This window comes from Capra hircus, chromosome 29 (assembly GCF_001704415.2).
Source record: "Capra hircus breed San Clemente chromosome 29, ASM170441v1, whole genome shotgun sequence".
Classification (NCBI taxonomy): domain Eukaryota; kingdom Metazoa; phylum Chordata; class Mammalia; order Artiodactyla; family Bovidae; genus Capra; species Capra hircus.
Window position 1 is genome coordinate 20,589,741 of NC_030836.1, and position 26,045 is coordinate 20,615,785.

General features: G+C 36.8%; 1 pseudogene; it reads left to right on the plus strand.

The window, feature by feature from the left end:
- LOC102183489 overlaps nucleotides 1-24,573 on the plus strand; it is a 43,591-nt pseudogene extending 19,018 nt beyond the window's left edge.

Below are 26,045 nucleotides of genomic sequence, written 5' to 3' on the forward strand. Positions count from 1 at the left end.
TAGTTCTTCTGTGTATTCTTGACACATCTTCTTAATATCTTCTACTTTGTTAGGTCCATACCACTTCTTTTATTACCAATTCTGTATTGTGTCAATTTTTGAATGAAATATTCCCCTGGTGTCTCTAATTTTCTTGAAGAGATCTCTAGTCTTTTCCATTCTATTGTTTTCCTCTATTTCTTTGCATTGATCACTCAGGAGGACTTTCTTATTTTTCCTTGCTAGTCTTTGTAACTCTGCATTCAAATGGGTAAATCTTTCCTTTTCCCCTTTGGCTTTAGCTTCTCTTCTTTTCTCAGCTATTTGTAAGGACTGCTCAGACAGCCATTTTGCTTTTTGCATTTCTTTCCCTTGGGGATGGTCTTGATCCCCGTCTCCTGTAGAATGTCATGAACCTCTGTCCATAGTTCATCAGGCACTCTATCTATCAGATCTAGTCCCATAAATCAATTTCTCACTTCCACTGTATAATCATAAGGTATTTGATTTAGGTCATACCTGAATGACCTAGTGGTTTCCCCTACTTTCTTCAATTTAAGTCTGAATTTGGCAATAAGGAGTTCATGATCTGAGCCACAGTCAGCCCCTTGTATTGCTTTTGCTGACTGTATAGAGCTTCTCCATTTTTGGCTCCAAAGAATATAATCAATCTGATTTCAGTATTGACCATCTGGTGATGTCCATGTGTAGAGTCTTCTCTTGTGTTGTTGGGACAGAGTGTTTGCTATGACCAGTGCGTTCTCTTGACAAAACTCTATTAGCCTTTGATCTGCTTCATTTTGTACTACAAGGCCAAATTTGCCTGTTACTCCAGGTATCTGTTGACTTTCTACTTTTGTATTCCAGTACCCTATAATGAAAAGGATATATTTTTTGGGTGTTAGTTCTAAAAGGTTTTGGAGGTCTTCATAGAACTGTTCAACTTCAGCTTCTGCAATGTTACTGTTTGGGGCATAGAGTTGGATTACTGTGATATTGAATGATTTGCCTTGGAAATGAACAAAGATCATTCTGTCATTTTTGAGATTCCATCCAAGTGCTACATTTCAGACTCTTTATTGACTGTGATGGCTACTCCATTTCTTCTAAGGGATTCTTGCCCACAGTCATAGATATAATGGTCATCTGAGTTAAATTCACCCATTCCAGTCCATTTTAGTTCACTGATTCCTGAAATGTTGATGTTCACTGTTGCCATCTCCTGATTGACCTCTTCCAATTTGCCTTGATTCATGGATCTAATCTTCCAGGTTCCTATGTAATGTCGCTCTTTACAGCATCAGACATTACTTCCATCACCAGTCACATCCACAACTGAGTGCTGTTTTTGCTTTTGCTCTGTCTCTTTATTCTTTCTGGAGTTATTTCTCTGCTGATCTCCAGTATCATATTGTGCAGCTACTGACCTGGGGAGTTCCTCTTTCAGTGTCCTATCATTTTGCCTTTACATACTGTTCATGGGGTTCTCAAGGCAGGAATACTGAAGTGGTTTGCCATTCTCTTCTCCAGTGAACAACATTTTGTCAGACTCTCCACCATGACCTGTGTCTCTTTGGTGACACTACATGGCATGGCTCATAGGTTCATTTAGTTAGAGAAGGCTGTGGTTCATGTGATAAGTTTGGTTAGTTTTCTGTGATTATGGTTTTCATTCTATCTGCCCTCAGATGGATAAGGATAAGAGGCTAATGGAAGCTTCCCCACATCTGAGGTCAGGCACAGCAGCCAAGAGGAGCTACCCCGCATTCTAGGAGCAGTGGCTGTGTGGGCGCAGGAGGGCCTAAAGGAGCTATTCCACGTTCAAGGTCAGGAGGGGTGGAGGTGAGGAGATACCCCTCGTCCAAGGTAAGAAGCAGCAGCTGCACTTTGCCGGAACAGCCGTGAAGAGATACCCCATGTCCAAGGTAAGAGAAACCCAAGTAAGATGGTAGGTGATGCAAGACAGCATCAGAGGGAAGACACACTGAAACCATAATCACAGAAAACTAGTCAATATAATCACACTAGGACCACAGCCTTGTCTAACTCAATGAAACTAAGCCATGCCCTGTGGGGCCACCCAAGGCTGGCGGATCATGGTGGAGAGGTCTGACAGAATGCAGTCCACTGGAGAAGGGAATGGCAAACCAGTTGAGTATTCTTGCCTTGAGAATGCCATGAACAGTATGAAAAGGCAAAATGATAGGATACTGAAAGAGGAACTCCACAGGTCAGTAAGTGCCCAATATGCTACTGGAGATCAATGGAGAAATTCCTCCAGAAAGAATGAAGGGATAGAGCCAAAGCAAAAACAATACCCATTTGTGAATGTGACTGGTGATAGAACCAAGGTCCAATGCTGTAAAGAACAATATTGCATAGGAACCTAGAATGTCAGGTCCATGAATTGAGGCAAATTGGAAGTGGTCAAACAAGAGATGGCAAGAGTGAATGTCGACATTCTAGGAATCAGTGAACTAAAATGGACTGGAATGGGTGAATTTAACTCAGATGACCATTATATCTACTATTGCGGGAAGGAATCCCTTAGAAGAAATGGAGTAGCCATCATGGTCAACAAAAGAGTCCGAAATGCAGTACTTGGATGCAATCTCAAAAATGACAGAATGATCTCTGTTCATTTCCAAGGCAAACCTTTCAATATCACAGTAAACCAAGTCTATGCCCCAAACCGTAATGCTGAAGAAGCTGAAGGTGAACGGTTCTATGAAGACCTACAAGACCTTTTAGAACTAACACCCAAAAAAGATGTCCTTTTCATTCTAGGGGACTGGAATGCAAAAGTAGGAAGTCAAGAAACACTTGGAGTAACAGGCAAATTTGGCCTTGGAATGCGGAATGAAGCAGGGCAAAGGCTAATAGAGTTTTGCCAAGAAAATGCACGGGTCATAGCAAACACCATCTTCCGACAACACAAGAGAAGACTCTACACATGGACATCACCAGATGGTCAACACCAAAATCAGACTGATTATATTCTTTTCAGCCAAAGATAGAGAATCTCTTAAAGTCAACAAAAACAAGACCAGGAGCTAACTGTGGCACAGATCATGAACTCCTTTTTGCCATATTCAGACTTAAATTGAAGAAAGTAAGGAAAACCACTAGACCATTCAGGTATGACCTAAATCAAATCCCTTATGAGAAATTGATTTAAGGGACTAAATCTGATAGATAGAGTGCCTGATGAACTATGGACAGAGGTTCATGACATTCTACAGGAGACGGGGATCAAGACCATCCTCATGGAAAAGAAATGCAAAAAAGCAAAATGACAGTCCAGGAAGGCCTTATAAATGGCTGTGAAAAGAAGAGAAGCTAAAAACAAAGGAGAAAGGAAAGATATAAACATCTGAATGCAGAGTTCCAAAGACTAGCAAGGAGGAATAAGAAAGTCGTCCTCAGTGTTCAATGCAAAGAAAGAGAGGAAAACAACAGAATGGGAAAGACTAGAGTTCCTTTTAAGAAAATTAGAGATACCAAGGGAGCATTTCAAGCAAAGACAGGATCAATAAATGACAGAAATGGTATGGACCTAACAGAAGCAGAAGATATTAAGAGGTGGCAAGAATACACAGAAGAACTGTACAAAAAAGATCTTCACGACCAACATAATCACGATGGCGTGATCACTCACCTAGAGCCAGATCCTGGAATGTGAAGTCAAGTGGGTCTTAGAAAGCATCACTATGAACAAAGCTAGTGTTAAAGAGATTGTCTTTACTCCATTGTATATTCTTGCCTCCTTTGTCAAAGATAAGGTGTCCATATGTGTGTGGATTTATCTCTGGGCTTTCTATTTTGTTCCATTGATCTATATTTCTGTCTTTGTGCCAGTACCATACTGTCTTGATGACTGTGGCTTTGTAGTAGAGCCTGAAGTCAGTCAAGTTGATTCTTCTAGTTCCATTTTTTTCTCAAGATTGCTTTGGCTATTCGAGGTTTTTTGTATTTCCATACAAATCTTGAAATTATTTGTTCTAGTTCTGTGAAAAATATGGCTGGTAGCTTGATAGGGATTGCATTGAATTTGTAAATTGCTTTGGGTAGTATACTCAACTAATCTCAAAAATATACAAGCAACTTATGCAGCTCAATTCCAGAAAAATAAACGACCCAATCACTAAATGGGCCAAAGAACTAAATAGACATTTCTCCAAAGAAGACATGAAAAGATGCTCAACATCACTCATTATCAGAGAAATGCAAATCAAAACCACAATGAGGTACCACTTCACACCAGTCAGAATGGCTGCGATCCAAAAGTCTGCAAGCAATAAATGCTGGAGAGGGTGTGGAGAAAAGGGAACCCTCCTACACTGTTGGTGGGAATGCAAACTAGTACAGCCACTTTGGAGAACAGTGTGGAGATTCCTTAAAAAATTGCAAATAGAACTACCTTATGACCCAGCAATCCCACTGCTGGGCATACACACCGAGGAAACCAGAATTGAAAGAGACACATGTACCCCAATGTTCATCGCAGCACTGTTTATAATAGCCAGGACATGGAAATAACCTAGATGTCCATCAGCAGATGAATGGATAAGAAAGCTGAGGTACATATACACAACGGAGTATTACTCAGCCGTTAAAAAGAATTCATTTGAATCAGTTCTGATGAGATGGATGAAACTGGAGCCGATTATACAGAGTGAGTAAGCCAGAAGGAGAAACACCAATACAGTATACTAACACATATATATGGAATTTAGGAAGATGGCAATGACGACCCTGTAAGCAAGACAGGAAAAAAGACACAGATGTGTATAACGGACTTTTGGACTCAGATGGAGAGGGAGAGGGTGGGATGATTTGGGAGAATGGCATTGAAATATGTATACTATCATGTAAGAATCGAATCGCCAGTCTATGTCCGACGCAGGATACAGCATGCTTGGGGCTGGTGCACAGTGATGACCCAGAGAGATGTTATGGGGAGGGAGGTGGGAGGGGGGTTCATGTTTGGGAACGCATGTACACCCGTGGTGGATTCATGTCAATGTATGGCAAAACCAATACAGTATTGTAAAGTAAAATAAAGTAAAAATAAAAATAAATTTAAAAAAAAGCTAGTGGAGGTGATTGCATTCCAGTTGAGCTATTTCAAATCCTGAAAGATGATTCTGTGAAAGTGCTGCATTCAATATGCCAGCAAATTTGGAAAACTCAGCAGTGGCCACAGGACTAGAAAAGGTCACTTTCCCTTCCAATCTCAAAGAAACACAATGCCAAAGAATGCTCAAACTACTGCACAATTGCACTCATCTCACACGCTAGTAAAGTAATGCTCAAAATTCTCTAAGCTGGGCTTCAGCAATACGTGAACCGTGAACTTCCTGATGTTCAAGCTGGTTTTAGAAAAGGCAGAGGAACCAGAAATCAAATTGCCAACATCTACTGGATCATCAAAAAAGGAAGAGAGTTCCAGAAAAACATCTACTTCTGCTTTATTGACTATGCCAAGGCTTTGACTATGTGGATCACAATAAACTGTGGAAAATTCTGAAAGAAATGGGAATACCAGACCACCTGACCTGCCTCTTGTGAAACCTATATGCAGGTCACAATGCAACAGTTAGAACTGTACATGGAACAACAGACTGGTTCCAAATAGGAAAAGGAGTATGTCACGGCTGCATATTGTCACCCTGCTTATTTAACTTATATGCAGAATACATCATGAGAAATACTGGGCTGGAAGAAGCACAAGCTAGAATCCAGATTGCCGGGAGAAATATCAATAAGCTCAGATATGCAGATGACACCACCCTTATGGCAGAAAGTGAAGAGGAACTGAAAAGCTTCTTGATGAAAGTGAAAGAGGAGAGTGAAAAAGTTGACTTAAAGCTCAACATTCAGAAAACGAAGATAATGGCATCCGGTCCCATAACTTCATGGGAAATAGAAGGGGAAACAGTGGAAACTGTGTCAGACTTTATTTTTTGGGGCTCCAAAATCACTGCAGATGGTGACTGTAACCATCAAATTAAAAGATGCTTACTCCTTGGAAGAAAAGTTATGACCAACCTAGATAGCATATTCAAAATCAGAGACATTACTTTGCCGACAAATGTCTGTCTAGTCAAGGCTATGGTTTTTCCAGTGGTCATGAATGGATGTGAAAGTTGGGCTGTGAAGAAAGCTGAGCGACAAAGAATTGATGCTTTTGAACTGTGGTGCTGGAGAAGCCTCTTGAGAGTCCCTTGGACTGCAAGGAAATCCAACCAGTCCATTCTGAAGGAGATCAGCCCTGGGATTTCTTTGGAAGGAATGATGCTAAAGCTGAAACTGCAGTACTTTGGCCACCTCATGGGAAGAGTTGACTCATTGGAAAAGACTTTGATGCTGGGAGGGATTGGGGGCAGGAGGAGAAGGGGATGGCAGAGGATGAGATGGCTGGATGGCATCACCGACTGGATGGACGTGAGTCTGAGTGAACTCTGGGAGTTGGTGATGGACAGGGATGCCTGGCGTGTTCCGATTCATGGGGTGGCAAAGAGTCAGATACTACTGAGCGACTGAAATGAACTGAACTGAACTGATGGGGCAGACTGACTGAGGGGGAAACTGGATCTTGTTCTGATGGGCAGGGCCATGATCAGTAAATCTTTAATCCAATTTTCTATTGATGGGTGGGACTCCTTTCCCTCCTTGTTGTTTGAACTGAGGCCAACCTATGGTTTAGGTATTGAAGATAATGGCTACCTCCTTCAAAAGGTCCCATAAGACACTGCTGCACTCAATGTCCCTAAGCCTGCAACAGGCCAGTGTCAACCCATGCCTCTGCCAGAGACTCCTGGACATTCACAGGCAAGGCTGCATCAATCTCTTGTGGGGTCCCTGCTCGTTTCTACTTGTCATGATTGTTTTTAACTGGAGATACTTAAGAAAGCATTACAAAAGCATTATAAAAGGCAATAACATAACAATTGTTTAAATGAATGGTAAAATATTAGACTTTCAAAGGTGGACTGTAGGAAAATGTATGCAGAGTCGATAGCACTCTTGCCTAGTTTGTATGTCATGTGAGAAATACCAAGAGAAAGCTGCATCTTTGGAGCATTAAAGGGAAAGACTCAGTATTTGAAATTTAGTTACTAGTGTTGGCTCATCTAAATATGTTTTCCCTTGTAAATTTAAAGTTTTTTTTTCTTTAAGAATTATCAGAAAAAGACTGCTGACTATATACTTTTTTAGGGTCTTCTGTTGGTTAGGTACCCTCTAGTTTAGATCTTTGTGTAATCTAATCCCTAGTCATTGATCTAGTTAGGAATTACTGGTATGATCACTCACCTTGAGCCAGACATCCTGGAGCTTGAAGTCAAGAAGGCCTTAGGAAGCATTACTACAAACAAAGCTAGTGGAGGTGATGGAATTCCAGGTGAGCTATTTCAAGTCCTAGAAGATGATGCTGTTAAGGTGTTGCACTCAGTATGCCAGCAAATATGTGAAACTTAGCAGTGGCCACAAGGCTTGAAAGGTCAGTTTTCACTCCAATACTGAAGGAGGGCAATGCAAGAGAATGTTCAAAGTATCGCATAGCTGCACGCATTTCACATGCTAACAAATTAATGTGCAAAATCCTCTACGCTAGGTTAAACAGAATGAAAACTGAGAACTTCCAGATGTTCAAGCTGGATTTAGAAGAGGCAGAGGAACAAGAAATCAATTTGCCAACATCCATTGCATCATAGAAAAAGCAACGGGGTTCCAGAAAAACATCTACTTCTGCTTCATTGATTATACTAAAACCTTTGACTGTGTGGATCACAACAAACTGCAGAACATTCTTAAAGAGTTGGGAATATCAGACCACCTGACCTGCTTCCTGAGAAACCTATATGTAGATCAAGAAGCAAACAGTTAGAACCTGACATGGAACAATGCACTGGTTCCAAATTGGGAAAGGAGTATTTCAAGGTTATATATTGTCACCCTGCTTATTTAACTTATGCAGAGTACATCATATGAAATTCCAGGCTGGAAGAAGCACAGGCTGAAATCAAGATTTCTGGGAGAAATATCTATAACCTCAGATACTCAGATAACATCACCCTTATGGCAGAAAGTGAAGAGGAACTAAGGAGCCTTTTGATGGCAGTGAAAGAGGAGAGTGGAAAAGCTGGCTTAAAACTTAACATTCAAAGAGCTAGGACCATGGCATCTGGACCTATCAGTTCATGGCAAATATATGGGGAAACAATGGAAACAGTGACAGATTTTATTTTCTTGGACTCCAAAGTCACTGCAGATGGTGACCGCAGCCATGAAATTAAAAGACGCTTGCTTCTTGGAAGAAAAGCTATGGTGCACCTAGACAGCATATTAAAAAGCAGAGACATTTCTTTGCCAACAAAGGTTCATCTCTTCAAAGCTATGGTTTGTCCAGTAGTCATGTATGAATGTGAGAGTTGGAGTATAAAGAAGGCTGAGCACTGAAGAACTAATGTTTTCAAACTGTGGTGCTGGAGAAGTCTTTTGAGAATTCCTTGGATTGCAAGATCAAACCAATCAACCCTAAAGGAAATCAGTCCTGAATATTCATTGGAAGGGCTGATGGAAGCTGAAGCCCCAATATTTTGGCCTCCTGATACAAAGAGCTGACTCATTGGAAAAGACCCTGATGCTGGGAAAGATTGAGGGCTGGAGGAGTAGGGGGTGACAGAGGATGAGACGCTTGGATGGCATCATCAACTCAGTGGACATGAGTTTGAGTAATCTCCAGGTGATAGTGAAGGACAGGAGAGCCTGGTGGTGCTGCAGTCCGTGGGGTTGCACAGATTCAGACACAACTGAGTCACTGAACGACAACTGGAAGACTAAATGGTTTTCTCACATCCACAATATAGGATCTTAATTATATCTGCAAAATTCTGAGGAGTGTAAGAGCAATTTAGGGCCAACAGCTGATGTCCTTGAAGGATCCACTCTCCTCTTTACAGAACACTTTCCCTAAGTCAATGGAGGTTAAAACTTGTCTTTCATATTCACATTAGGGGAGGAAAATGTACAAAGTAAATCTTTAAACTTAATATCTTGCCATGAGTTAAAGCACCAGGCTAGAAAATGTATTTCCTTTGCTGAATTTTAAGATTTACTGAAAACATATATGGCGCCATGAGTTAATGGATATCGTTCAGAGTTAGGACATAAATTTACAGGTCATTGTCTTAGAGGTGATAAAAAATTAAAATTATGGAGCTTGTGCTGAGAAAACAGCATAGACAAGGATGGATTCTTATAGGAGGAGAAGGGCTCACACAAAACATAGGAAACAAATATTAAAACAATAAGACATTAATGAACATCAGAGAAAAATGGGATAATTAGTTTGATCAGTGACCTTAAAGCAAGTTGCTTTATAAAGTGATGAGTGGAAGGGAAGGCAGTTCACAGCACTTAAACCACAGAGTTTGAAGTAAAGATAAGTGATACAAAAATAGACTTTATTTTCTGAAAATTTGACTGAAAGAGTTCAAGCCATAGCTGTAAATGATAATGAGGTTTTAATACAACCAGTATCACGAAATAATGAGACAATAATGATAGGAACCATTATTTTTGAACTGAAATACCAAAAAAACAAAAAGCAGATCACTTAGCATTCTAAAATCAGTAAAGAAAATCCTAAACATTAAATAAGAATATAAACCACATATTTAAAGTGATGTTAATTTAGTTTCTTACCTGTAGATTTCTAAGTGATATTCAATCACCAAACTATTAGCGTAGCATTATGTAACAATCATATACGTTTGAAAACAATTGAATTTCAAATAAAAACTTTAAAAAGAAAATCATTAATATTATAATATTTATTTTATTTTTGTTGGATAATAGATCGAAAAATTTAAAGTGCAGCCCTACCAGAGAAGAAATATATTTTATAAGGTATATCAAATGTTTTAGGTCAGTGCTGACCAATGGAAATATATTGTGGAGAACATATGTATATTTTCTAGCAACCACATACTAACAGTATTTCAAAAATTGAGATGAAGTTAATTTTAATATATTGCACTTAACCTAATATCAAATACTATCGTTTAAATATTTCATCAATATAAAATGTTTAATGAGATATTTTTGGGTTTTTTTAGTACATTTTTGAAATCTAGTATATATTTTACATTTACAAGACATCTTATTTCAGACCAGCCACAGTTTAACTGCTTAGTAGCCGCATGTGGTTCTGTGCTAGATAGTATGTGTTCAGTCACTCAGTCATGTCTGACTCTTTGTGACTACGTTATAATTTAAGATTCTAATGGATGTGAGAGTTGGACTGTGAAGAAGGCTGAGCACCAAAGAATTGATGCTTTTGAACTGTGGTGCTGGAGAAGACTCTTCAAAGTCCCTTGGACTGCAAGGAGATCCAACAAGTCCATTCTGAAGGAGATCAACCCTGGGATTTCTTTGGAAAGAATGATGCTAAAGCTGAAACTCCAGTACTTTGGCCACCTCATGCGAAGAGTTGACTCATTGGAAAAGACTCTGATGCTGGGTGGGATTGGGGGCAGGAGGAGAAGGGGACGACAGAGGATGAGATGGCTGGATGGCATCACTGACTCGATGGACGTGAGTCTAAGTGAACTCCCGGAGCTGGTGATGGACAGGGAGGCCTGGCAGGTCACAAAGAGTCGGACACGACTGAGCGACTGAACTGAACTGAACTGACAGAACTTTAAAAAAAGTCACACTTATGTCGTTTAGTATTATAATGTTTTAATTCATTGCTATGAGAAATTTCATTTTATCCTCTTCTTTTCTCCCAGCCTCTGAGTTATTCTATTTCTTCAGACTATTTAGATTTAGACCTTTTTTATTTTATATAAACACAGTTATCATGTGTGTGTATATATATATATATATATATATATATATATTAGTTTTATTGTAAATGAGTTAAATGTTCACACTGTTCTTTATAAACAGGTTCCTCCAAACTAAACTCTTAACATAAATTTATTCTTTTGAGCATAACAAAAACCTCATCCTCTATGTCCATCGGGAAGGGATAAGGAAAGTGTATTCCTTAACTGATCCCATTCCTTCTATTTTTTTAATGATGGCAGGTACAAAATGGGGGCCACACGTCCTCAGATACTGAGATATTGGTTTTTGGCTTCTCTCACTGAGTAAGTTAGACCTCTGATCATAGGTTTTTCACTGTCTATTGGTTGGATTTTGTTATTAACTCAATTCTGGATATTGCCTTCAGATCTACAAAATGCTTATCTGTTGTCTTTATACAACAGATATAATCAGGTATGATTCAGAGATATAACAGGAATGCACAGAAATACACAATAGATATAATACTATCAGGATGATTTTTGGCCCTACTCAGAGTGCTCTTGACATTTCCACTATGTGTCAACATTACACTTTGCTGTGTTAAAAGCAAAGGTCCAGCCATGTTTTCTTCCTCATTAAAATTGATTAAATTGTATTTCTTTGGTTCTTTTTGTTTGTTTTTCCTTTATGTTTGACATTTAATAATGTACCAAGGCATGGCTTGATTTTTTCATTTTGGATTTTTTTTTTTCTAACACATGCTAGTCCTTTAAATATTCAGATCCTATTCTTGTTTCAGAAAATGATTTCTAATCATAATTTCTTCTTTATCTTTCTGATATTAATTTTATAAATTATATTATATGGAAGTATTTTGGAACATTTGTCATCTTTCGTTTTCTTTTCCACTGTTCTAATTGATTTTTTTCTTCATTTAATAAAATACCAATCTTTTCTCCTATAGGGAAATAGAATTTTCAGTCATGAATTATTGCATCCGTTTATATATTAGCTTTTGATAGATTTATTTTGTTCATCAATGTCTTTCTTTAGTTTTGCAATTTATATGCTTTTTCTCTCTGTTGTTTTATCCTCATGTCTTTGAGATCTTGTCATATCCAATTAATTTTCTAAGCAAAAGTTTTTATAGCAAATTTTTTGTGTCTGTGAAATGTTATACTCTTCTCAGAGAATTTAATTTCCATCTTGGTATTTTTAACTGGTTTTCTGTGTGTAAACTCTACTCCCCCGCCCCCCCCCCAATTGTCTATATGATGTCTATTTTAACAGAGATTTAATGTAATCTATTTTCTTTATTATGTTATATGGAGATCTTCTATCACTAGTTTTACCTTACCTGAAACCTGTTTGTCTTCTTCACTGAACTGTAATCTAAATGTCCTTTGGTTTTGTACTTGAGTGTAAAAAGAGAGAGAGAGAACTCAGTAGGAATGTGTGAAATACTTTATTGAAGGAAATGGTTCTAGGCTTGTTTGGTTTTCTATGAGATTTTGGTAGATGTCTTGTCAAATGTTCGCCATCGAATAGGAATTATATATTCCACTTCTATGGGGAGAGATTGTTGAATTTTGCACTGTACTCCCAATTCATTTTGGGAAATCAGGACAGCTACTTAGTTAAGAAGCAGTTGGAATTGGTAAATTATATACGGAATTCAGAAAGGTGGTAACGATAACCCTGTATGCAAGACAGCAAAAGAAACACAGATATATAGAACAGTCTTTTGGACTCTGTGGGAGAGGGAGAGGGTGGGATGATTTGGGAGAACAGCATTGAAACATATATATGATCATATGTGGAACAAATCATCAGTCCAGGTTTGATGCAGGATACAGGGTGCTCGGGGCTGGTGCACTGGGATGACCCAGAGGGATGGGATGGGGAGGGAGGTGGGAGGGGGGTTCAGGATGGGGAACACATGTACACCCATGGTGCATTCATGTCAATGTATGGCAAAACCGATACAATATTGTAAAGTTATTAGCCTCCAATTAAATAAATTTATGTTAAAAAAGGAAAAAAATCCAATAGTAGCTATAATCACAAAATATCACAAAAATATACAAAAAAATTAAGAGAATTGTTATATAATGATTTTTACAATAAATATTGCCCACTTTTAAAAGGTGAAATTTTTTATAGTGAGTATACAAAATAATCATATGATCCTTGTCAAATTAAACTTTACTGAAATAAAATATAATAATCATAAGTTAAAGATAACTCTTTTTGCTTTCAGCCTAAATTCAATTACTCTATGTTGCAAGAATAATAATGAGAAGGAAACTTAATCTTATAAATGCTCTTGTATAATGAAGAGACATACATCTTAAGAAAGAAGTGTTGGCTAGCCTCTGTGACCTGACTGCTAGCAAATGTCATAGATAAGACAGTCACTGTTAAAATCCAATTAGCATCATTTAGTTCAAAGAAGAAATTAGAAAAAAGTATTCATTAATTCTTTCAAAGATGTATCTATTGAGCTTCCATTATGAGTACAGAAGTTTTCTAGATTCAAAGTATACAGCAGAAAATGAGGCACACAAAGTCTTTACTTGCTGGAGGGGGTGATAGTAATATATAAGCAGACAAACAAACATAAAATATAACTGGAGACTCCATGAAGAAGAATGAGGTAGGACAAAGGAGAGAGAGGTACAGTTGATTAATTGGGTGTGTTGCCTTTCAGAGAGATCTGTATGAAATGATTTATGCATCTAATATATTTGATGAAATAGTTTTAAGAATTTAGTTCATATAAAATATTTCTAGTTTATTTGCGTGACAGTTTACATGTGTCTCTTCATAGGATTTGGCACTTATACAAGAGAAAATATTTCCAAGTATTTGATAAATTTTGAATATACCCTCAACTAAGTAATGAAAAATCATAGAACGATTGTATTGATGTTGAAATAACATGATGGCAGAAAAATTAAAGAAGTGCCAGCTCATCAAATCTGCTATTGAAATGTGTTCAGACAGTCATAGGATATTACATAGATAAGCATTAGTAAATTAAGGTGATGACAGCTTTAAGAAAAAAAGTCAAATTATGACATATAAATGTGAATTCATTAAGTTTTCAAATTGATGACATTCCAAATTCATTTTTAATGAAATAGGAAGTGATATGCAGAATGTCCATGCTTATACTAATTTCATTGGCTGAGCTGAGTGAAGCTGTTGACACAAATTTTTCTAAGGAGAAAAGAAGTCAATTTTTCATGACAAAGAAAATCCATTATTGAAATACTTACCTGATACAACATGATTATACAAATTTGCATGTTTTGTTGTTTTAAAAAGCTAAGTAAACTTGATTAGATAATTCTGTGTTGTGAAGATACCACCTTGAATTAAATGCTCATTGACTCAGAATTCATTGAGAAAATTCAAACAAGGTTTGGGCTCAAACCTTAACAATTTGACTTTTACAATTTTGAGTGAATTAATTTAAAAAATAAATAATAAATAATATTGTCTCTGAGATTTTTAAATTATAATTTTGGGAATGCAAAAACTTTATATGATATATTTGGAGAGGTACATCCAACCTGAAAAATAAACTATAGTTTTTGATAATCTATTCATCAACTTTCTCTGAGTGAAAAACTCAAGAAAGTACTTTATACCTGGATTTATAAATGTAAATAGCATTTTATTTTTATTTTCAATTTTCTGGCCCAGCAAGCTGAGCATTGCAATTTAGACTTTACGTAAATATTACACTCACAATATTTATAATTAGAATACATTTCAGTTTCTCATTTTACAATAAGAATATTATTCACAATGTCAGGTAATAAAGGTTTACTAGATAGTATATATCCAATTTAAAATACAGAAATAAATTGAAATAAAAATACAACTGTTATCTGGAATAGCCAGTTTTAATATATTATTAAAATTAAAGTGATTTAAAAGTAAATTAAACGTTTTATAATAAGCAAATGTTAACATTTTATGATATATAAACATTTAATTACATAGATAAATATTATTATTTAAATATGAGAGTAGCGCTAGTAGTAAGAACATGCCTGCCATTGCAGGAGACATAAGAGACCCTAGTTTGGTCCCTGAGTCAGGAAGATCCCCTGGAGCAGGGCATGGCAACCCACCCCAGTATTCTTGCCTGGAGAATCCCATGAACTAAGTCACTGAAATGACTTAGCACACGCACACAGAATAATTAGATTCTTAAGCTAGAAATTTTGGAAATCATTATTATGAAAAATATGGAGCCGCTGAAGGGTTTTGCAAAGGGTTACTTTTGAATTTAGATAGCTCCTTAAGGCCACACAGTGAAAACTCTAATAAGGTGGGTACAATGGGAAGCAGGGAGGACATTCAGAATTCTATTATGAAATTGCAAAGCACAGCGAGAAAAAGCTAAATTTTGAGGGGTGGCAATAGAGATTGAGAAGAGGGAAATGATCCAGATGGATTCAAAATTATTTCAGGAATGAAAAAGATGTTTTTGTTCATTGGAAGTGAGGAACAAAAATATATTCTGCTCTATAAAGATAAGGTGTCATTATTGCAGAGACTGGTCATATGATTAACCATGGGAAGAAGCAGGACTAGGAACATGTTCACACTAAACTGACAAATCCAGTGGCTGCTTGTCTCCTGTGAGTGTTTCAAGAGTAGTGTTAGTCTTTCCCACATCTCAGTGAAGATTTTGTTCTCTCCTATGAATCTCTTCCTGCCTCATGGATGGCCACCTGATGTAAATAGCCAACTCATTGGAAAAGATTGAAGGCAAAAGGAGACAGAGGCACAGAGGATGAAACGGTTAGATAGCATCACCGACTCAATGGACATGAGTTTGAGCAAACTCTGGGAGATAGTGAAGGACAGGGAAGCCTGGCGTGCTGCAGTCCATGGGGTCACAGAGAGTCAGACATGACTTAGCAACAGAACAACAATACAACATCCCATCAAACTAGAAATACATATGGACTAACAACTGATCCTGAACCCTGAGGATTTACTGAAGGCAAATGGAAGCAGGCCGACTAGGTGCATTGTCCTAACTTCACCATTAGTTGGCTGATAAGCGACTTATTCTTGTAGGATACTCATTTAAGATGGAATATGCTCTATATCATCTTTGTACCTCTTCTTGAAGACTCCAGTAAAGGGGAATTCTATGTTTTTTGTGACTACACAATTTAATTTGGATAATGATAAATACTAGGATGCTCTCTTGATTCAAACTAGAAGTACCTTACCTTTCAACAAATGATGCTGGAATTACCTATAGCCTGGGGCCACACAGAACAAATTCTAGTCTCCTTGATTTACCACTATTTCCAAAAATGCAGGCAATTTTCATACTTATATCCCTGACTACTGATCACTTCTGTAGACTAAATATCCTTATTTCCTAGTCCCTGCCTTGATTTCTCACGTGATATGATTCTAATCCTGGCAATTGTCCTTTGAACGTGTCTGCAACTCTCCCAACATTTTCCAAAAACTTCAGGCCTATCCAGCAGTCCCATGGTGCTGTTAGAATAGAACATGTTCCTTGAGTCTGCTTTGTGTTTCTTTCAGGTCACTTGCTGGCAGCTAGGCATTCATGCACAGCATCATGTTGAAATTTTCAGATGAGGGCTGTAAGAGCAGCATAATGGGAGCCACTCGTGGTCAGTTTTCCCTGGAGGCTGCGGTGGAACCCACTCAAGTCCTGCATACAATTGTGCTGTGAAGGGTAAGGGCCTCATCAGCTGCCACCCTCCTGTTCTCACTGCACCAGGAAGAGTGCACCACCCTCCCTCTCTCACTTATTACCCTCCTTTTTTTGCACAGCCACCCAAACCAAATGGGAAAAAACTGAAATAAATACCAATAGCTAAAATAATAACATATTCTTTGTACAGCTGGCACTCAAGTAGAGTTGGATATGCGACATTAACACTCATGCCAGGTTCAAGACAGCCAGGTCAGCAAACACTGGAACACATAAAACTAATTCAGAGAGGAAACAGGAGGAATTCTTGGCTGGATTATGTCAACTGAAACATTTCATGATAATTCTTATTCATTAGAGTAGCCTTAGGATGGTGTTTATCATGACACTGTGAGCACCAGGAAGAAGACTTGAAATTTCATACATTACGCCCTAAAAGCTAACACTTCTTGGATATTTTCCCTAATACCTCAAATCATTGACTGAGCAGGTTGCTCAATACCAGGAAAAAGCATTTTGATTTGTTCTATAAGAAAGTCTCATTTAAGTGGAAGAAATAGACATTTAATGAAAACCTAGGAGTACCAAACGTTGTACTAACACACTGGCTATACTCAAGAACTTTTAGCACTAGATCTTAACTATTTATTTGTGTGTTTTGATTTACTTCTCAGTAGTATTTTAGATACCATTACCACTGTTTTATACCTAAAATAAACTGAGGCTGAGAAACCAAGCCATATGTTCACAGTGAGAAAACCAACCCAGAGCAAACTGGGATTTGCCTCTCATTTGACTCAAAGCCCACACCTGTGGTCTTGTCCATTTGCAAACTCTACTATGACTTTTATTTCATAATGCCTCCTATTAAACCCCTTTTCTGTAGGTGAAAGCCTATAACAATATAATGAAATATGTTTCTACAATTAAATCCTACACAAGTATGAGGTCAATTTTAATTTCCACTGGGCCTTGAATACCTACTCCATCTTTGGTTAATACCAAACAATTTAGTGCTGAAAATAATCAATTTTGTTTTGTTTTGTTCATGTAGCTTTTACTATACTCTGTTATTTCTTTGTGGAAAGTAATAGAAAAGAAGTCATCCTCTTGAGTATATAATCAAACAAACATTCAGCAGATCTATCTGATCAAGGAAAAAATAATCTAATTTCTAATAGATTGTCTTGTTCATAAACATTATGAACATATCTTATTCATAAACATTAACATTTATGAAAATGCATCTTGTAGTATTCAAACATTTTGACATTTCTGTGATGCTCCCTAGTAGAAAGAAGCAGTAATGACATCAGTAGGAACTAAGCTGAATTCTGGCTTCAACATTTTCTGGTTCTACAACCTTTAGAAAACACATAAGAAGATATTTATACTCTATCATCTGTAAGTAGAGTTTCTTTCCACCGTGAAGCTGAGATGAAGACAAATGTGATGACACATAAAAAACAACTATTATTGTCTCTTATTTGGTTTGTTGCCAGAACTGAGGAGTATTACTAACTTCAGGACTAAAAAATGTGGATGTTGTCTAATAATTTCTAACTAAAACAGAACAATTCTAAAAAAAAAAAAAAAACCCAGACAAAATTCATTATATATCTATTCTTATTTTGCTGAAGAGTTAGAGGTGATAAATATCTAATGCAATTCAATTTTCATGCCCCTAATGCTATACTTTTTCTATTTTCTCTCTCGTCTCTGTTAATGGTCTAAATCTGCTTAGAAACTTGTTTTTGTAGTTTGTTTCTCTTTGAGTATAATATTCGCTGTCCTGAAGCCTGCTGACACTGTGTACAATAATGATTTGTATACTCAGCTCACTATTTCCTTACCTACTGCCATTTTCATAATGAAAGAAGAAAACATGTTTTCAAAAGGAGAAGAAAGTGAGAGAGGGGACATGAGAATGGAGAAGCACATAGACAGTAGCACTGTGAGGTGTTCAAGCATTTTCTCTTTTTTTTCATTAAAGATGAACAACATGAGATAGGTCTTTTGACTATATTGGAAGCTATTTAACTTATTTACATAAAGGCTTCTTATTATCAAATTTTTACTTTCATAATTATGATGAGTGGAGTGGAACTGGTGGGACTACAGCCACTCATATTTCTTTGAAATGCAGTTTGGCCTTGGATTCTGTAGTTTACAATATCCTGAAATTAGGGCACAGCTCAGTGGTGGGAAGGTAAAAGTGGTGGGAGTTTTAACTCAAGAACATCTGATTGCTGCAATCACTATGTTGAAATGTTTCCACAAATATTATTTTTCAGAACAAACAGAAACACTCTGTATTCAATAAATCTATTGAGTAAAGTGCCTGGTAATTGGCCTCTTAACAACCTGTTAGTATTTTCCACAAAGTAGTTCTCCAAAAAATTTAAAATATGCATTTTTTTTTTTTTTTTTTTTTTTTTTTTTTTTTTTTTTTTTTTTTTTTTTTTTTTTTTTTTTTTTTTTTTTTTTTTTTCTTTACATTTCTTAACATTCTCTGGTCATATCAGTCCAAGATCTTTCCTGAATCAGACATAGACTGCGATTCATCTACATAAATAATTTAAATTATTCAAATATATTTCTTGATCAAAAGCATTAACATCTGTGTCTCTTTTTTTGCCATTTTTAATTCTATTAGGGATAAATGTTAGAGCTTCCCTGGTGATACATTTTGGCACTTTGGTTACCATTACTTATCAGGAGAGTATAAGGGCACTACTACACAGAAAATCATAGAAGCATGCATAAACAATGAACTTGGCTACATGCAATAAACACATATATTGTCTTCAGTTCATTTTGGATCTGTCACTCAGTGTGTCTGACTCTTTGTGATCCCATGGATTGTAGCATTCAGGCTTCCCTGTCCATCACCAACTCCCAGAACTTGCTTAAACTCATGTCCATCAAGTCGGTGATGCCATCCAACCATCTCATCCTCTGTCATCCCCTTCTCCTTCTGCCTTCAATCTTTCCCAGCATCTTGAAACTTCAGCTTCAGCATCAGTCCTTCCAATGAATATTCAGGACTGCTTTCCTTTAGGATAGACTAGTTTGATATCCTTGCAGTCCAAGGGACTCTCAAGAATCTTCTCCACCTCCACAGTTCAAAAGCATCAATCCTTCAGCATTCAGCTTTCCTTATGGTCCAACTCTCACATCCATACATGACTACGAGAAAAACCATAGCTTTGACTAGATGAAACTTTGTCAGCAAAATAATGTCTCTGCTTTTTAATATGCTGTCTAGGTTGGTCGAAGCTTTTCTTCCAAGGAGCAAGCATCTTTTAATTTCATGGCTGCAGTAACTGCGTGATTTGGGAGCCTAAGAAATTAGTCTGTCACTGTTTCCATTGTTTCCACATCTATTTGCCATGAAGTGATGGGACCGAATGCCATGATCTTCATTTTTTGAAAGAATTTTGTCTTTAAAAAATGCTTTTCCACTTTCCCCGCTTTTTCCGTCAATCCTAAGAAAACCAAGCCTTGAGCATTAATTTACATTTTTGTCTCTTTAACCTTATATAATAAAATGGATCATTAATTTTGGAAGGCAATATTGCATAGTGATTAAAAGTAGAAGCAAAACATCCATGAGTTCAAAACTACATTCTAAATTCATTAGTGGCATAACCTTGAACTAGCTACTTCATAACTTTGAACCTCAGATCCTATGTGTAAGTTGTGAAAAATTGTAACACTGTATTTGTAAAGTTTCTGGAATAAATGAAGAACTGGCTTTAAGTTCTTAGGCAGATACAGTTAAGAGCTCAATAAATACAGGCCCCTTCTTGTTTATCTTCATGAAGCCCACAGTAACTGGATTGAATACAAGTGTAGCACAGTAAGAACACAGGGTCACCAAAGGAAAAATGATAGAAAATGAATCTAATATTTCATAATTAGCTTTCAAATAAGTATCAAAATTGTAGTGATTACAAAAGTGTTTATTGTAAGTGTAAAAAGCCCAGTCATTAATGTATTTACATAAAAAGGTATCATTTCCTCATGCGATATGATGGAATGAGGTGTATTTCTACTAGCATTATTAGTTCAATTTCTATACAATACTATAAGAGACAAGATTTTCTAATTTAAAGGTTTGCTATTTTAACCTTTAAATTTGCTCCTCTGTGTTTAGTCATGGGTGTTATGTGACTGCTTTTTTCTGTAACCACCATATCCATGTTCAGTATAGCGCTAGTGGAGTGTGGGATGATTTCTGAATAATGACCTTTGCTGATATTTTATTATCCAGATCTGGCTCAAACTATAACTTCCAGTAGCAACTGACAGCAAGTTTTTCACGAGGAAAATTTCTACTTCCAACAAATTACAGCCTTTGTTCACAAGAAAAACACTCCACAAAGTGGTTATAGGAAGAACATGCCTCAAAACAATAAAGGCCATATATGACAAAACTACAGCCAACAGCATATTCAGTAGCAAAAGCTGAAAGCATTCTCTCTAAATCAGAAACAATACAGGGATGCCAGCTATCAACATGTTAAGTCAACATAGCGTTGGAAATTCTAGTCATAGAAATCAGGCTAAAAAATAAATAAATAAAATGAATTCCAACTGGAAAGGAAGACATAAAACTGTCATTGTTAGCGCATAACATACTATATATAGAAAATCCTAAAGATGCCACAAAACATAAATTCAGTAAAGTTGCAGTATACAAAGTTAAAATTCTGTAATCCACTATGTTTCTGTACACTAAAAATGGACTATCAGAAAAAGAAATTAAGAAAAAATCCCATTTATAACTGCATCAAAAAGAATAAAATACCTAGGAATAAATCAAAGAGGTAAAAATTTTGTACTCAGAAAACTGTTAAGACATTGACAAATGATATTGAAAATGACACAAACATGGGTTGGAAAATTAACCTCCTTAAATAATCATACTTCCCAAGGCAATCTATAAATTCAATGGAATTCTTATCAAAACACTGATGTCAATTTTAAGAGCAGTAGAAAAATTCTGAAATCTGTAAGGGAACACAAAAGACCCAGAATTGTGAAAATAATCTTGAGAAAGAACAGAGCTGGAGTTATTGTGGTCCCTAATTTCAAACTACACTTCAAAGCTAAAGTAATCAAAGCGGTACATGGATTAGTGAGTGACTAACACTTTCACTTTCATAATATTTGCACAAAAACAGACACAGAGATCAATGAAGTAGAATAGAGAGCCCAGAAATAAACCCACATTTTTATGGTTAATTACTCTATGACAAAAGTGACAGGAATATACAATGGAGAAGAGACAGCATCTTCAATAAATGATTGAAGCTACATGCTGGACAGCTACATGCAAAACAATCAAACTGGACTACTTTCTCACACTATATACAAAAATAAACTCAAAATGGATTAAAGTCATAAATATTAAGACCTTAAACCATAAAACTTCTAGACAATACCATAAGCAACATGCTCTTGGGCATCAATCTTAGAATTATTTTTGGATATATTTTCTCAACAAGGGAAGCAAAAGCATAAATAAACAAACAATACTACATCAAACTAAAAAGCTTATTCATAGCAAAGAAAACTAACACAATTAAAAGGTCATGGAGTAAATGGGAAAAGATTTTGTAAATTATATATATAATAAAGCGTCTGCCTACAATGCAGGAGACCCAGGTTTGAGCCCTGGGTTGGGAAGATCCCCTGGAGAAGAAAATGGCAATCCACTTCAGTACTATTGCCTGGAAAATCCCATGGACAGAGGAGCCTGGTAGGCTACAGTCTGTGGGATTGCAAAGAGTCGGACACGACTGAGTGACTTCACTTCAAAAGTTACAAGTCTCCAGTTATAAAATAAGTCACAGTGCTGTAATTACAGCGTAAGCAAAGTCATCATATTACCAATAATACTGAATAACTTTGAATGAGATATCAGAGCGCCTGTACCTCCTGCCATCTGGGCTAGTTAGAAAGCTTTCCTGGGAGCTGGGATCCCAGGTGACCTTCACTTCTAGTCATAATATAGAAGAGAGAAATTAAGACAAAAGCTTGACTATAGCCAAACCTTAGGATAATCGATGACCTATTTTTTATAACCCTGACATGAAAACATGAACGATACAATCAAATTTATTTCTTCAATATCTTTACTAAGAAATATGAAAAATAAGGCATTTAGCAGTAAGAATGGAGATGGAAGGGGCATAACAAAGAAGGCAAGGTAGAAAACCAAAGATGAGAAATGGCAGAAGGTATGAATAATAACTCATGTAAACTAGAAGATGAAGGAGATTGATCAAAAAGGAGAGAATAAGAAGCAGATTTAAATTAGTTACTCCCACATACGGCAAATCCTGAACAGAACTCCAAAGTAACCACCACTGTTGAAGTGTCTCTGATTGCCTTAAAGCAGAAACAACCATCAAGTGCTATTCACCTGGAACCTTGTATTTCTCAGTTGAGGCTACCACAAACTCAGCATAATTTAACTTGGGAAAGCCTAGAAAAAAAAAATAGTTCAGTCATATCTGATTCTGGACAAATTCAAATAGGATTTCACTCACACAGAGTTCAAGAAGTATTATGTGTATTTCTGAAGGACTAGTCCATAAATCCATGAGGATCACATTTAACTGTTTCACTGTAGTGTTAGATTTTTTTTTTTTTTTAGTTTATTTGCTTGATTCTGATTTAAACAAATCTCCAAACCCAGATAAAATTAAGCGATCACTGATGTCTTAACTATTTGCCTCCCAATATTACCCATCTTCAACACATTTTTTTAAACTCCACCTTACAAGTTAGTCTTGTAAAAAGAAATATGAACCACTATTTTGATCTCATCTTATTTAAAACCATAAATATTAGTGATGAACTTCATAACCTGTCTTGTTTAGCAACAAGAACAATTAGCTGTTTCTAAAAGCTGATCATCTATCTGTGAAGAATGAAAAATTTCATTTACTGAATTTATTCAAAGCAATTTTTTTCCTGGTTCCAGTGGCCAATCCTACTGAGGAGTTCCAGAAATGTCTCATGTATCATTGAAACAACTCCTAGCTACTGAGGGTGACTAAATTGAAGAACATTGTCTGAATGAAAAAAAAAAAAAAACCTTCTGGCCAGAGCCTGTGACTTTTATTTAATAACATGAGCTGACTATTTCGTGGATGCTAGGTGTGCCAAACCATCAGGGGATGACAGGCGGAAGGCATCCAGGAAGAATCAGCATAGGATGGTGGATTTGAGTCTGCATTTCTAACCCATGACCTCAAAATACGTCATGATTCCTGGTGATTGGACTATAAAGTTTGTGTAGGTACTTTTGGAAACAATGATAAAAAGACTGAATTGGAATGAGCCTTTGGCTATTATGGACCACTCTGAAGTGTGTGCCCTGGAGAAGGAAATGGTAACCCACTCCAGTACTCTTGCCTGAAGAATTACATGGACAGAGGAGCCAGGCTGGCTATAGTCCATGGGATCGCAGAGAGTCGGAAATGACTGTGCAACTTTTTCCAAAGTGTGTGGGTTGCAAGAAACCCTCCAGGCTTTGCTTTTGTGGAATTTGAAGATCCCCGAGATGCAGCGGATGCTGTCTGAAATTTAGATGGGAGAACACTATGTGGCTGCCAAGTAAAAATGAAACTGCCAAAAGGTGAAAAGATAAGTCAAAATTGTGGCCCACTGCCCTCCTGGGCTCGTTGCCTTCAAGATGATTTATTAGAGGAGGAGTATTCCACCTTGATACAAATCTCCAAGACAAGAGAAGTTTCTCTTGGAGCAGGACTAGGTCCCTTCTTAAAGATAGGGGAAGAGAGAGATCACTGTCCCCGGAGAGAAATCACAAGCTGCGCCTATCTTTCTCTAGGTCTTGTAGCCAATCTAGGTCAATAGAAGACCAGTTTTCTAGAGGAATGTGGTATATAGGAAATACCTTCGACAAGAGTATGTACAGAAAATTCAAGTTTTGTTTGAGACTTCATAAGTTTGTTGCACTTTTGAAATGTTTTAGCTGTTTACATTTCTTCGTCTGTGGTAACAGTGACACATGAAGTTGTAATCCTCGGTGGTTTCAAATGGATCATATGAGGCATGTAATATCAAGAATTGTTACTGTAGAATGTTCCCTTAAGCAAATGAATTTGCTTTTGAATTTCAGCCATGCATAGACTGATAATTTATTGCATAACCTCTAACTCCTGCACAGCTAAAGTGTAATATTCAATATTATCAAAACAAAAAAACGGTCTTTTCCATAGTTGGGAAATGGTATGTAGCTGCAGTTAAGAAAGCAGTCTTTAAAAGCTGCTGTGAACACAGGCCAGAAGGGAAAAATTAAAGCTGAGCCCTTAAACTAGATCAGAGGTTTGAAAATTCCACTAGTTTTCAGACCAGACGAGAGGCTGTCCAGTTGGCGTAGAATCTAAAAAGTTTCGAGAAAGTTAGTTTAACTTTGCTTTAGGCCATAAGTTTCTTCTGTGAATGCCGTATATGAATACATAGCTCTTTGTTACATACTTTATTTGGAAATTTGAGACTACTCTAAATACCAATGTCCTCCCATTTTAAGGGTACATTGTAGAGCTGAACTTGGAGTTACTGGGCAAGATTATTTTCCACGCTGTCATTTGTAATATATTTTGTGAATCCTTGGGATAAAGTTTTGGTTACAAAACATAATATGAAGAGTTCAGAGGTTTGAGTGATGATAGTGTGTGTTCTCAAGATTTTTGGTGTGTCAAAATTAAATTCAACTAGTTTTGAAATTCTTGTATCATGTCAACCAAATGGTTTATTTTATTATGTTTCCTGAATTTAGGGCTTCCCTGGTGGCTTAGACAGTAAAGAATCTGCCTGCAATATGGGAGACCTGAGTTCAATTCCTGGGTGGGGAAGATCCCCTGGAGAAGGGACCAGCAACCCACTCTAGTATTCTAGCTAACAGGCAGATCCATCCAAAGAACAATCATATTAAAAGTTAATATATACAGGACACTTTCCATTTCAGTTCCTATTTTAAGAACTTTAATATATCAAAAAATCCTTAAAACACATACACACAGAATAACTGACAAAGTATTAAGCATTTGTTCCTAATCACATACCAAGTAAAAAGTGAAGCTGGAAAATTCACAGCTATAAATGTCTATATTAGAAAAGAAGAAATACCAAATAACAATAATGTAAGCTAACATTTCAGAAACTAATAAAAAGAAGACCAAAAAAAACACACCAACAGTAAGTTAGGAAAATAGCCAACATTCGTTGGATCATAAAGAAAGCAAGGGAGTTCCAGAAAAACACTTCTGCTTCATTGACCACTCAAAAGCCTTTGACTATGTAGATCACAACAAATAGTGGAAAATTCTTAAAGAAATGGGACTACAAGATCACCTTACCTCTCTCCTGAGAAAACAGTATGCCAGTCAAGAAGCAACAGTTTGAATCAGACATGAAACAACTGACTGGTTCTAAATTAGGAAAGGAGTATGACAAGACTATATATTGTCACCCTGCTTATTTA